General features: G+C 26.7%; 2 long non-coding RNA genes across 2 annotated transcripts in view; one reads left to right on the top strand and one right to left on the bottom strand.

The window, feature by feature from the left end:
• Positions 1–16,752, bottom strand: part of LOC124459386 — a 53,936-nt gene that overhangs the window by 12,465 nt on the left and 24,719 nt on the right. The window lies entirely within an intron of this gene.
• On the top strand, positions 131–2,185 carry LOC124459389. The gene is made up of 3 exons (XR_006953609.1): positions 131–482; positions 1,528–1,624; positions 2,140–2,185. It is a non-coding gene; the product is annotated as an uncharacterized LOC124459389 (long non-coding RNA).

The following is a 16,752-nucleotide window of genomic DNA, read 5'->3' as shown; positions in this document are numbered from 1 at the left end:
TGGATGATAGTGGATAATTATAGACATGCTTTCAAAATGGCGTATTCTGAACAATTTTATTTTCAGTCAACTTGGAGCACACTTAATCATTTTATGGCAAGAATAGGTAAATGTTTGCTGAACTATATAAAATAAGGCGTTCAAGGATGCAATTCGGAAGCGTAAAAAAAGACTTGAGGCATATGCAAGAGAACTATCTTCACGTAGCAGACTGACATTTGTGGTGAATTCACTGAATTGTTCTGGAAGCTAACAGTTATTGGTTGTTATTCTGGCTATGTGAAACCAATCTATCTGCATGAGTTCTATCATGATTTTAAACAGCAAATCGATGCGTTGCGTATGAGTTGTATCGACCAGCTTACTACACAGTCAACACTTCACCAATTTGGAATTTGAAACATTTTGGTGATAAGAATTTTATACCGACGTATCCCTGCGATAAAAAGACTCACAAGAAAAACTGTTTTGTTCAGAGTAAGGTAAAAATATTTTACTCTCTGATTGCCTAAATATTCTTTGAGTATTTAAAACTGGCTCATATAAGACCATACATGTATGTAGTTAATGGGATCTACATTTTAGCTAGCGTGTGCAATATTTTATAAGTAAAACGATGCACGGTAGTGAGGTAACTTAGTGATTAAATGTACTTGAAAGCCAAGGGAGATTTTGTAGTAAAAGTCACAAGACTTGTAGCACCGAGGGACTTTAGCTAATCTGCCAGGGCTTTCAAGTGCATTTGATTGCCAAAATGTTTTAGTCAGTGCTTCACACACTGTTTATAAATTTGGATATGCAGCTATTATTACCTAAGTGAAGATCTATTGATTGTCATGCTTTATTTTATCTCCATGTTTTTTTTATATTTTCACCATCATAAGTTGAACATTTGAGTTACCTTGCATGAGTCGTTTTTACTTAAAATATGTTCTTTAACAATTTTGGTTCAGCATTGTTTTTGTTTTCTTGTAATTGATTTTATTTAGTATTTGTTAATATTGCAACTAAAATATTAACTCGGTTCAGTCTCCGCTTGCTGAAATCAAGATGGCTTCTAACCTTGAACATTTCAAACATTACAACTCAATGGTTGAAACCAATGAACTATTTAATCAAGTTACATTTGTTTCATCGTGTGCAATTCCTCTTTATGGATATCAAAGATATAGACAGTTATTCAAGAATGAAATAAAATATAGAATGTTTTCATTTGTTGATTTGACATACAGATTGGTTTGTTTACCTCCCAAAAGGGAGGAAATTTGTTCACAGCGAACATAAATGCAGTCTTTACAATGTTTTCAGCTGTCTTGTCATAAATATCGAAAATGTTAAATGATTGATAATATTTTTAATTGTTTAAATAAATGAGTTTGTTTTATGCTTCATTAGAAACTGATGGAAGCTTTGAATAATTTTGGTCAAAAACGGCAGATAATTCCTGGGGATGGGGGATGAAGCTTTCTATGTTTACAGATGTATACCATTGTGAATTTATAATTTCATTGCTATCACAATTTATAGATTAATATAAAAATTCTTGATGCTATGAGATGGTCTCATCAATGTGCAACAATTGAACTGGATTTCCAACTTCCTGAGAGATTCAACCTCACGCTAGGTAAGTTTTGCCAGTAAGCTTTTCGTTGAATAACCTCACTATGGTCTTGATACTTAATTTATTTAACCAACAGTGACATGTTATTTGTTTCTATAGAAACCTGTTGTTATATATTTATATGCTTATATATACTATATACTTATATGCAGCCTGCTACATTGCTGAACACTGAAAGTCCCACCTGCATTCAAACTCGCCCGCAAACAAACCCACCCGCATATAAGTATATAGTTACATTTAATATTGCAATGTTAACAGATAATTGCATAATAATAGTTAATAGTCCATGCATGTATCCCTGTGCATCCATCCCCCCCATGTAAATATCATTGATAATGGCTCACAAACATATGTAAGCCTGTGTATTATAGTCAGAGGATTACGGCACAGTTTAAGTTTCCATGAAATTGTAGATCTTTACAAATTGTAACAATTTAGTAATTTATCAATATTCTATTACTCTATTGACAGTGGTGAAGGAGATATAAAATTACATCCTGTTATTATTCATCGAGCTATTGTAGGTTCAGTTGAAAAAATGATTGCTATTCTTGCTGAAAGCTTATGTGGAAAATGGTGAGTGTTTTCTTGGCTCATGCCAGAAATTTAATGACATGTATGAACCAACTATTTAATGATGACATGTATGAACCAACTATTTAATGATGACATGTATGAACCAACTATTTAATGATGACATGTATGAACCAACTATTTAATGACATGTATGAACCAACTATTTAATGATGACATGTATAAACCAACTATTTAATGACATGTATGAACCAAATACTTAATGATGACATGTATGAACCAAGTACCTAATGATGACATGTATGAACCAACTATTTAATGATGACATGTATGAACTATTTAATGACATGTATGAACCAAATACTTAATGATGACATGTATGAACCAAGTACCTAATGATAACATATATGAACCAACTATTTAATGATGACATGTATGAACCAACTATTTAATGACATATATGAACCAAATACTTAATGATGACATGTATGAACCAACTATTTAATGATGACATGTATGAACCAACTATTTAATGATGACATGTATGAACCAAATACTTAATGATGACATGTATGAACCAAGTACCTAATGATGACATGTATGAACCAACTATTTAATGACATGTATGAACCAACTGTTTAATGATGACATGTATGAACCAACTATTTAATGACATGTATGAACCAAATACTTAATGATGACATGTATGAACCAAGTACCTAATGATAACATATATGAACCAACTATTTAATGATGACACGATGAACCAACTATTTAATGATGACATGTATGAACCAACTATTTAATGACATGTATGAACCAACTATTTAATGATGGCATGTATGAACCAACTATTTAATGACATGTATGAACCAACTATTTAATGATGACATGTATGAACCAACTATTTAATGACATGTATGAACCAACTATTTAATGATGACATATATGAACCAACTATTTAATGATGACATGTATGAACCAACTATTTAATGACATGTATGAACCAACTATTTAATGATGACATGTATGAACCAACTATTTAATGACATGTATGAACCAAATACTTAATGATGACATGTATGAACCAAGTACCTAATGATAACATATATGAACCAACTATTTAATGATGACATGTATGAACCAACTATTTCATGACATATATGAACCAAATACTTAATGATGACATGTATGAACAATCTATTTAATGATGACATGTATGAACCAACTATTTAATGATGACATGTATGAACCAAATACTTAATGATGACATGTATGAACCAAGTACCTAATGATGACATGTATGAACCAACTATTTAATGACATGTATGAACCAACTATTTAATGACATGTATGAACCAACTATTTAATGACATGTATGAACCAAATACTTAATGATGACATGTATGAACCAAGTACCTAATGATAACATATATGAACAAACTATTTAATGATGACATGTATGAAGCAACTATTTAATGATGACATATATGAACCAACTATTTAATGATGACATGTATGAACCAACTATTTAATGACATGTATGAACCAACTATTTAATGATGACATGTATGAACCAACTATTTAATGATGACATGTATGAACCAACTATTTAATGACATGTATGAACCAACTATTTAATGATGACATGTATGAACCAACTATTTAATGACATGTATGAACCAAATACTTAATGATGACATGTATGAACCAAGTACCTAATGATAACATATATGAACCAACTATTTAATGATGACATGTATGAACCAACTATTTAATGACATATATGAACCAAATACTTAATGATGACATGTATGAACCAACTATTTAATGATGACATGTATGAACCAACTATTTAATGACATGTATGAACCAACTATTTAATGATGACATGTATGAACCAACTATTTAATGACATGTATGAACCAACTATTTAATGACATGTATGAACCAAATACATAATGATGACATGTATGAACCAAGTACCTAATGATGACATGTATGAACCAACTATTTAATGATGACATGTATGAACCAACTATTTAATGACATGTATGAACCAAGAACTTAATGATGACATGTATGAACCAAATACCTAATGATGACATGTATGAACCAACTATTTAATGATGACATGTATGAACCAACTATTTAATGATGACATGTATGAACCAAATACTTAATGATGACATGTATGAACCAACTATTTAATGATGACATGTATGAACCAACTATTTAATGATGACATGTATGAACCAACTATTTAATGACATGTATGAACCAACTATTTAATGATGACATGTATGAACCAACTATTTAATGACATGTATGAACCAACTATTTAATGATGACATGTATGAACCAACTATTTAATGACATGTATGAACCAACTATTTAATGATGACATGTATGAACCAAATACTTAATGATGACATGTATGAACCAAGTATCTAATGATGACATGTATGAACAAACTATTTAATGATGACATGTATGAACCAACTATTTAATGACATGTATGAACCAACTATTTAATGACATGTATGAACCAACTATTTGATGATGACATGTATGAACCAACTATTTAATGACATGTATGAACCAACTATTTAATGATGACATGTATGAACCAACTATTTAATGATGACATGTATGAACCAAATACTTAATTATGACATGTATGAACCAAGTACCTAATGATGACATGTATGAACAAACTATTAAATGACATGTATGAACCAACTATTTAATGACATGTATGAACCAAATACTTAATGATGACATGTATGAACCAATTACCTAATAATGACATGTATGAACCAACTATTTAATGATGACATGTATGAACCCACTATTTAATGACATGTATGAACCAACTATTTAATGACAAGTATGAACCAAATACTTAATGATGACATGTATGAACCAAGTACCTAATGATGACATGTATGAACCAACTATTTAATGATGACATGTATGAACCAACTATTTAATGACATGTATGAACCAATTATTTAATGATGACATGTATGAAGCAACTATTTAATGACATGTATGAACCAACTATTTAATGACATGTTTGAAACAAATACTTAATGATGACATGTATGAACCAACTATTTAATGATGACATGTATGAACCAACTATTTAATGACATGTATGAACCAAATACTTAATAATGACATGTATGAACCAAGTACCCAATGATGACATGTATAAACCAACTATTTAATGATGACATGTATGAACCAACTATTTAATGACATGTATGAACCAACTATTTAATGATGACATGTATCAACCAACTATTTAATGACATGTATGAACCAAATACTTAATGATGACATGTATGAACCAACTATTTAATGATGACATGTATGAACCAAATACTTAATGATGACATGTATGAGCCAACTATTTAATGATGACATGTATGAACCAACTATTTAATGACATGTATGAACCAACTATTTAATGATGACATGTATGAACCAACTATTTAATGACATGTATGAACCAAATACTTAATGATGACATGTATGAAAATAGTTAATGATGACATGTACCAAAAGACTAATTAATGTATTTGAACATATTTTCCAAAATGTGTTCAAATACATTAATTTAGTTTTAGTTTTACAAAAACTCGAGTCAACCCCCCCCGAAATTTAATTTTATCATAATTCCATATTTTCACCAAAAGACTATAATTAATTCATTTCAACACATTTTTCATTTAAAAAACAACTTTTACGAAAGTAGGGATTCCAATCCCCTGAAAATAAATGTTATCATATTTCCACATTTTTACCAAAAGACTAATTAATGCATTTGAACACATTTTCCACTTAAAAAACAACTTTTACAAAAAATTAAGTCCATCCCCCCTCCTGAATATAAGTTTTATAATATTTTCATATTTCACTACAAAACTTTAATTAATGTATTTTAACACATTTTCCATTTGAAAACAACTTTTACAAAACAGGGATTCCAACCATTCTGAAAATGAATTTAATTATATTTCCATTTTTCATTAAAATATTATAATTAATGCATTTCAACAATTTTCCACTTAAAACAACTTTTACGAAAGTAGGATTCCAACCATTCTGAAAATGAATGTTATCATATTTCCACATTTTCACCAAAAGATTAATTAATGTATTTGAACAAATTTTCCATTAAAAACAACTTTTACAAAATATTAAGTCCATCCCCTCCTGAATATAAGTTTTATAATATTTTCATATTTTCACTATAAAACTATAATTAATGCATTTCAACACATTTTCCATTTAAAAACAACTTTTAAAGTAGGATTCCAACAATTCTGAAAATAAATTTTATCATATTTCCATATTTTAATCAAAAGACTATAATTCATGCATTTGAACACATTTTCCACATCAAAAAGAGTTTTACAAATAATAGATTCCCACCTGAAAATGAATTTTATCATATTTCCATATTTTCATTAAAAGATTATAATTAATGCATTTCAACACATTTTCCACTTTAAAACAACTTTTACGAAAGTAAGGATTCCACCGCTTTAAAAATGAATTCTATCATATTTCCTTATTTTCATCAAATTATTATAATTCATGCATTTGAACACATTTTCCACATCGAAAAGTAGTTTTACAAAAAGTCGAGTCAACCCCCAAAAATTTTTTTTTATCATAATTCCATATTTTCACGAAAAGAGTATAATTAATGCATTTCAACACATTTTCCATTTAAAAAACAACTTTTACGAAAGTAAGGATTCCAATCCCCTGAAAATAAATGTTATCATATTTCCACATTTTCACCAAAAGACTAATTAATGTATTTGAACACATTTTCCACTTAAAAAACAACTTTTACAAAATATTAAGTCCACCCCTCCTGAATATAAGTTTTATAATATTTTCATATTTTCACTATAAAACTATAATTAATGCATTTCAACACATTTTCCATTTAAAAACAACTTTTACAAAACAGGGATTCCAACCATTCTGAAATGAATTTTATCATATTTCCATATTTTAATCAAAAGACTATAATTCATGCATTTGAACACATTTTCCACATCAAAAAGAGTTTTACAAATAATAGATTCCCACCTGAAAATGAATTTTATCATATTTCCATATTTTCATTAAAAGATTATAATTAATGCATTTCAACACATTTTCTATTTAAAAATAACTTTTACAAAAACAGGGATTCCAACCATTCTGAAAATGAATTTCTCATCCTGAATATTAATTGTATCATATTTTCATTATTTTCATAATTGCCATCATGAAAATATTATAATTCAAGCATTTGAAAACATTTTCCACTTTAAAACAACTTTTACGAAAGTAGGGATTCCACCTCATCCTGAAAATTAATTTTATCATATTTTCATTATTTTCATAATTGCCATCATGAAAATATTATAATTCAAGCATTTGAAAACATTTTCCACTTTAAAACAACTTTTACAAAAGTAAGGATTCCACCGCTTTGAAAATGAATTCTATCATATTTCCTTATTTTCATCAAATTATTATAATTCATGCATTTGAACACATTTTCCACATCGAAAAGTAGTTTTACAAAAAGTCGAGTCAACCCCCAAAATTTAATTTTATCATAATTCCATATTTTCACCAAAAGACTATAATTAATGCATTTCAACACATTTTCCATTTAAAAAACAACTTTTACGAAAGTAAGGATTCCAACCCTGAAAATAAATGTTATCATATTTCCACATTTTCACCAAAAGACTAATTAATGTATTTGAACACATTTTCCACTTAAAACAACTTTTACAAAATATTAAGTCCACCCCCCTCCTGAATATAAGTTTTATCATATTTCCATATTTTCACCAAAAGACTATAAATAATGCATTTCAACACATTTTCCTCTCAAAAACAACTTTTACAAAAACAAGGATTCCAACCATTCTGAAATGAATTTTATCATATTTCCATATTTTAATCAAAAGACTATAATTCATGCATTTGAACACATTTTCCACATCAAAAAGAATTTTATAAATAATAGAGCCCCTCCCTGAAAATGAATTTTATCATATTTCCATATTTTCATTAAAAGATTATAATTAATGCATTTCAACACATTTTCTATTTAAAAATAACTTTTACAAAAACAGGGATTCCAACCATTCTGAAAATGAATTTCTCATCCTGAATATTAATTGTATCATATTTTAATTATTTTCATAATTGCCATCATGAAAATATTATAATTCAAGCATTTCAAAACATTTTCCACTTTAAAACAACTTTTACGAAAGTAGGGATTCCACCTCATCCTGAAAATTAATTTTATCATATTTTCATTATTTTCATAATTGCCATCATGAAAATATTATAATTCAAGCATTTGAAAACATTTTCCACTTTAAAACAACTTTTACAAAAGTAAGGATTCCACCGCTTTGAAAATGAATTCTATCATATTTCCTTATTTTCATCAAATTATTATAATTCATGCATTTGAACACATTTTCCACATCGAAAAGTAGTTTTACAAAAAGTCGAGTCAACCCCAAAATTTAATTTTATCATAATTCCATATTTTCACCAAAAGACTATAATTAATGCATTTCAACACATTTTCCATTTAAAAAACAACTTTTACGAAAGTAAGGATTCCAATCCCCTGAAAATAAATGTTATCATATTTCCACATTTTCACCAAAAGACTAATTAATGTATTTGAACACATTTTCCACTTAAAAAACAACTTTTACAAAATATTAAGTCCACCCCCCTCCTGAATATAAGTTTTATAATATTTTCATATTTTCACTATAAAACTATAATTAATGCATTTCAACGCATTTTCCATTTAAAAAAATACTTTTACAAAAACAGGGATTCCAACCATTCTGAAAATGAATTTTATCATATTTCCCTATTTTAATCAAAAGACTATAATTCATGCCATTTGAACACATTTTCCACATCTAAAAGGGTTTTACAAATTATAGATTCCCACTTGAAAATGAATTTTATCATATTTCCATATTTTCATTAAAAGATTATAATTAATGCATTTCAACAATTTCCACTTAAAAAACAACTTTTACGAAAGTAGGGATTCCAATCAACTGAAAATGAATGTTATCATATTTCCACATTTTCACCAAAAGACTAATTAATGCATTTGAATACATTTTCCACTTAAAAAACAACTTTTACAAAAAATTAAGTCCATCCCCACTCCTGAATATAAGTTTTATAATATTTTCATATTTCACTACAAAACTTTAATTAATGTATTTTAACACATTTTCCATTTGAAAAACAACTTTTACAAAAACAGGGATTCCAACCATTCTGAAAATGAATTTAATTATATTTCCATTTTTTCATTAAAATATTATAATTAATGCATTTCAACAATTTTCCACTTAAAAAACAACTTTTACGAAAGTAGGGATTCCAACCATTCTGAAAATGAATGTTATCATATTTCCACATTTTCACCAAAAGATTAATTAATGTATTTGAACAAATTTTCCACTTAAAAAACAACTTTTACAAAATATTAAGTCCATCCCCCCTCCTGAATATAAGTTTTATAATATTTTCATATTTTAACTATAAAACTATAATTAATGCATTTCAACACATTTTCCATTTAAAAAACAACTTTTACGAAAGTAGGGATTCCAACAATTCTGAAAATAAATTTTATCATATTTCCATATTTTAATCAAATTATTATAATTCATGCATTTGAACACATTTTCCACATCGAAAAGTAGTTTTACAAAAAGTCGAGTCAACCCCCCCCCCCAAAAAATTTAATTTTATCATAATTCCATATTTTCAAAAAGACTATAATTAATGCATTTCAACACATTTTCCATTTAAAAAACAACTTTTACGAAAGTAAGGATTCCAATCCCTGAAAATAAATGTTATCATATTTCCACATTTTCACCAAAAGACTTATTAATGCATTTGAACACATTTTCCACTTAAAAACAACTTTTACAAAATATTAAGTCCACCCTCCTGAATATAAGTTTTATAATATTTTCATATTTTCACTATAAAACTATAATTAATGCATTTCAACACATTTTCCATTTAAAAACAACTTTTACAAAACAGGGATTCCAACCATTCTGAAAATGAATTTTATCATATTTCCATATTTTAATCAAAAGACTATAATTCATGCCATTTGAACACATTTTCCACATCTAAAAGGGTTTTACAAATTATAGATTCCCACTTGAAAATGAATTTTATCATATTTCCATATTTTCATTAAAAGATTATAATTAATGCATTTCAACAATTTCCACTTAAAAAACAACTTTTACGAAAGTAGGGATTCCAATCCACTGAAAATGAATGTTATCATATTTCCATATTTTCACCAAAAGACTAATTAATGCATTTGAACACATTTTCCACTTAAAAAACAACTTTTACAAAAATTAAGTCCATCCCCTCCTGAATATAAGTTTTATAATATTTTCATATTTCACTACAAAACTTTAATTAATGCATTTTAACACATTTTCCATTTGAAAACAACTTTTACAAAACAGGGATTCCAACCATTCTGAAAATGAATTTAATTATATTTCCATTTTTTCATTAAAATATTATAATTAATGCATTTCAACAATTTTCCACTTAAAAAACAACTTTTACGAAAGTAGGGATTCCAATCATTCTGAAAATGAATGTTATCATATTTCCACATTTTCACCAAAAGATTAATTAATGTATTTGAACAAATTTTCCACTTAAAAAACAACTTTTACAAAATATTAAGTCCATCCCCCCTCCTGAATATAAGTTTTATAATATTTTCATATTTTCACTATAAAACTATAATTAATGCATTTCAACACATTTTCCATTTAAAAAACAACTTTTACGAAAGTAGGGATTCCAACAATTCTGAAAATAAATTTTATCATATTTCCATATTTTAATCAAAAGACTATAATTCATGCATTTGAACACATTTTCCAAATCAAAAAGAGTTTTACAAATAATAGATTCCCACCTGAAAATGAATTTTATCATATTTCCATATTTTCACTAAAAGATTATAATTAATGCATTTCAACACATTTTCCACTTTAAAACAACTTTTACGAAAGTAAGGATTCCACCGCTTTAAAAATGAATTCTATCATATTTCCTTATTTTCATCAAATTATTATAATTCATGCATTTGAACACATTTTCCACATCGAAAAGTAGTTTTACAAAAAGTCGAGTCAACCCCAAAAATTTAATTTTATCATAATTCCATATTTTCACGAAAAGAGTATAATTAATGCATTTCAACACATTTTCCATTTAAAAAACAACTTTTACGAAAGTAAGGATTCCAATCCCCTGAAAATAAATGTTATCATATTTCCACATTTTCACCAAAAGACTTATTAATGTATTTGAACACATTTTCCACTTACAAAACAACTTTTACAAAATATTAAGTCCACCCCCCTCCTGAATATAAGTTTTATAATATTTTCATATTTTCACTATAAAACTATAATTAATGCATTTCAACGCATTTTCCATTTAAAAAACAACTTTTACAAAAACAGGGATTCCAACCATTCTGAAAATGAATTTTATCATATTTCCATATTTTAATCAAAAGACTATAATTCATGCCATTTGAACACATTTTCCACATCTAAAAGGGTTTTACAAATTATAGATTCCCACTTGAAAATGAATTTTGTCATATTTCCATATTTTCATTAAAAGATTATAATTAATGCATTTCAACAATTTCCACTTAAAAACAACTTTTACGAAAGTAGGATTCCAATCCACTGAAAATGAATGTTATCATATTTCCATATTTTCACCAAAAGACTAATTAATGCATTTGAACACATTTTCCACTTAAAAAACAACTTTTACAAAAAATTAAGTCCATCCCCTCCTGAATATAAGTTTTATAATATTTTCATATTTCACTACAAAACTTTAATTAATGTATTTTAACACATTTTCCATTTGAAAAACAACTTTTACAAAAACAGGGATTCCAACCATTCTGAAAATGAATTTAATTATATTTCCATTTTTTCATTAAAATATTATAATTAATGCATTTCAACAATTTTCCACTTAAAAAACAACTTTTACGAAAGTAGGGATTCCAACCATTCTGAAAATGAATGTTATCATATTTCCACATTTTCACCAAAAGATTAATTAATGTATTTGAACAAATTTTCCACTTAAAAAACAACTTTTACAAAATATTAAGTCCATCCCCCCTCCTGAATATAAGTTTTATAATATTTTCATATTTTCACTATAAAACTATAATTAATGCATTTCAACACATTTTCCATTTAAAAAACAACTTTTACGAAAGTAGGGATTCCAACAATTCTGAAAATAAATTTTATCATATTTCCATATTTTAATCAAAAGACTATAATTCATGCATTTGAACACATTTTCCAAATCAAAAAGAGTTTTACAAATAATAGATTCCCACCTGAAAATGAATTTTATCATATTTCCATATTTTCACTAAAAGATTATAATTAATGCATTTCAACACATTTTCCACTTTAAAACAACTTTTACGAAAGTAAGGATTCCACCGCTTAAAAATGAATTTATCATATTTCCTTATTTTCATCAAATTATTATAATTCATGCATTTGAACACATTTTCCACATCGAAAAGTAGTTTTACAAAAGTCGAGTCAACCCCCAAAAATTTAATTTTATCATAATTCCATATTTTCACAAAAGACTATAATTAATGCATTTCAACACATTTTCCATTTAAAAACAACTTTTACGAAAGTAAGGATTCCAACCCTGAAAATAAATGTTATCATATTTCCACATTTTCACCAAAAGACTAATTAATGTATTTGAACACATTTTCCACTTAAAAAACAACTTTTACAAAATATTAAGTCCACCCCCCTCCTGAATATAAGTTTTATAATATTTTCATATTTTCACTATAAAACTATAATTAATGCATTTCAACGCATTTTCCATTTAAAAAACAACTTTTACAAAAACAGGGATTCCAACCATTCTGAAAATGAATTTTATCATATTTCCATATTTTAATCAAAAGACTATAATTCATGCATTTGAACACATTTTCCACATCAAAAAGAGTTTTACAAATAATAGATTCCCACCTGAAAATGAATTTTATCATATTTCCATATTTTCATTGAAAGATTATAATTAATGCATTTCAACACATTTTCTATTTAAAAATAACTTTTACAAAAACAGGGATTCCAACCATTCTGAAAATGAATTTCTCATCCTGAAAATTAATTTTATCATATTTTCATTATTTTTATAATTGCCATCATGAAAATATTATAATTCAAGCATTTGAACACATTTTCTACATCCAAAAGAACTTTTACAAAAAATAGAGTCAACTCCCCCTGAAATTTAATTCTATCATATTTCAATATTTTCACCAAAAGACTATAATTAATGCATTTCAACACATTTTCCACTTAAAAAGAACTTTTACAAAAAATAAAGTCCACCCCCGATCCTGAATATAAGTTTTATAATATTTTCATATTTCACTACAAAACTTTAATTAATGTATTTTAACACATTTTCCATTTGAAAAACAACTTTTACAAAAACAGGGATTCCAACCATTCTGAAAATGAATTTCTCATCCTGAAAATTAATTTTATCATATTTTCATTATTTTTATAATTGCCATCATGAAAATATTATAATTCAAGCATTTGAACACATTTTCCACATCCAAAAGAAGTTTTACAAAAAATCGATTCAACTCCCCTGAAATTTAATTTTATCATATTTCCATATTTTCACCAAAAGACTATAATTAATGCATTTCAACACATTTTCCACTTAAAAGAACTTTTACAAAAATAAAGTCCACCCCATCCTGAATATAATTTTATAATATTTTCATATTTCACTACAAAACTTTAATTAATGCATTTAACACATTTTCCATTTAAAACAACTTTTACAAAACAGGATTCCAACCATTCTGAAAATGAATTTAATTATATTTCCATTTTTTCATTAAAATATTATAATTAATGCATTTCAACAATTTTCCACTTAAAAAACAACTTTTACGAAAGTAGGGATTCCAACCATTCTGAAAATGAATGTTATCATATTTCCACATTTTCACCAAAAGATTAATTAATGCATTTGAACACATTTTCCACTTAAAAACAACTTTTACAAAATATTAAGTCCATCCCCTCCTGAATATAAGTTTTATAATATTTTCATATTTTCACTATAAAACTATAATTAATGCATTTCAACACATTTTCCATTTAAAAACAACTTTTACAAAACAGGGATTCCAACCATTCTGAAAATGAATTTTATCATATTTCCATATTTTAATCAAAAGACTATAATTCATGCATTTGAACACATTTTCCACATCAAAAGAGTTTTACAAATAATAGATTCCCACCTGAAAATGAATTTTATCATATTTCCATATTTTCATTAAAAGATTATAATTAATGCATTTCAACACATTTTCTATTTAAAATAACTTTTACAAAACAGGGATTCCAACCATTCTGAAAATGAATTTCTCATCCTGAATATTAATTGTATCATATTTTCATTATTTTCATAATTGCCATCATGAAAATATTATAATTCAAGCATTTGAAAACATTTTCCACTTTAAAACAACTTTTACGAAAGTAGGATTCCACCTCATCCTGAAAATTAATTTTATCATATTTTCATTATTTTCAATTGCCATCATGAAAATATTATAATTCAAGCATTTGAAAACATTTTCCACTTTAAAACAACTTTTACAAAAGTAAGGATTCCACCGCTTTGAAAATGAATTTATCATATTTCCTTATTTTCATCAAATTATTATAATTCATGCATTTGAACACATTTTCCACATCGAAAAGTAGTTTTACAAAAAGTCGAGTCAACCCCCAAAAATTTAATTTTATCATAATTCCATATTTTCACCAAAAGACTATAATTAATGCATTTCAACACATTTTCCATTTAAAAAACAACTTTTACGAAAGTAAGGATTCCAATCCCCTGAAAATAAATGTTATCATATTTCCACATTTTCACCAAAAGACTAATTAATGTATTTGAACACATTTTCCACTTAAAAACAACTTTTACAAAATATTAAGTCCACCCTCCTGAATATAAGTTTTATAATATTTTCATATTTTCACTATAAAACTATAATTAATGCATTTCAACACATTTTCCATTTAAAAAACAACTTTTACAAAAACAGGGATTCCAACCATTCTGAAAATGAATTTTATCATATTTCCATATTTTAATCAAAAGACTATAATTCATGCATTTGAACACATTTTCCACATCAAAAAGAGTTTTACAAATAATAGATTCCCACCTGAAAATGAATTTTATCATATTTCCATATTTTCATTGAAAGATTATAATTAATGCATTTCAACACATTTTCTATTTAAAAATAACTTTTACAAAAACAGGGATTCCAACCATTCTGAAAATGAATTTCTCATCCTGAAAATTAATTTTATCATATTTTCATTATTTTCATAATTGCCATCATAAAAATATTATAATTCAAGCATTTGAAAACATTTTCCACTTTAAAACAACTTACACGAAAGTAAGGATTCCACCGCTTTGAAAATGAATTCTATCATATTTCCATATTTTCATCAAATTATTATAATTCATGCATTTGAACACATTTTCCACATCGAAAAGTAGTTTTACAAAAAGTCGAGTCAACCCACCCCCCCCGAAATTTAATTTAATCATATTTCCATATTTTCACTAAAAGACTATAATAAATGCATTTCAACACATTTTCCAATTAAAAAACAACTTTTACAAAAACAGGGATTCCAACCATTCTGAAAATGAATTTTCATCCTAAAAATTAATTTTATCATATTTTCATTATTTTCATAATTGCCATCATGAAAATATTATAATTTAAGCATTTGAAAACATTTTCCACTTTAAAACAACTTTTACGAAAGTAAGGATTCCACCGGTTTGAAAATGAATTCTATCATATTTCCATATTTTCATCAAATTATTAGAATTCATGCATTTGAGCACATTTTCCACATCGAAAGTAGTTTTACAAAAAGTCGAGTCAACCCCCCCCCGAAATTTATTTTATCATAATTCTATATTTTCACCAAAAGACTATAATTATTTCATTTCAACACATTTTCCATTTAAAAAACAACTTTTACGAAAGTAGGGATTCCAATCCCCTGAAAATAAATGTTATCATATTTCCACATTTTCACCAAAAGACTAATTAATGTATTTGAACACATTTTCCACTTAAAAAACAACTTTTACGAAAGTAGGGATTCCAATCCCCTGAAAATGAATGTTATCACATTTCCACATTTTCACCAAAAGACTAATTAATGTATTTGAACACATTTTCCACTTAAACTACTACTTTTACAAAAAATTAAGTCCATCCCCCCTCCTGAATATAAGTTTTATAATATTTTCATATTTTCACTATAAAACTATAATTAATGCATTTCAACACATTT

The sequence above is a fragment of the Xenia sp. Carnegie-2017 genome, unplaced genomic scaffold, assembly GCF_021976095.1.
Source record: "Xenia sp. Carnegie-2017 unplaced genomic scaffold, XeniaSp_v1 HiC_scaffold_9, whole genome shotgun sequence".
Taxonomy (NCBI): Eukaryota; Metazoa; Cnidaria; class Anthozoa; order Malacalcyonacea; family Xeniidae; genus Xenia; species Xenia sp. Carnegie-2017.
This window is presented reverse-complemented; position numbering and strand designations above follow the sequence as displayed.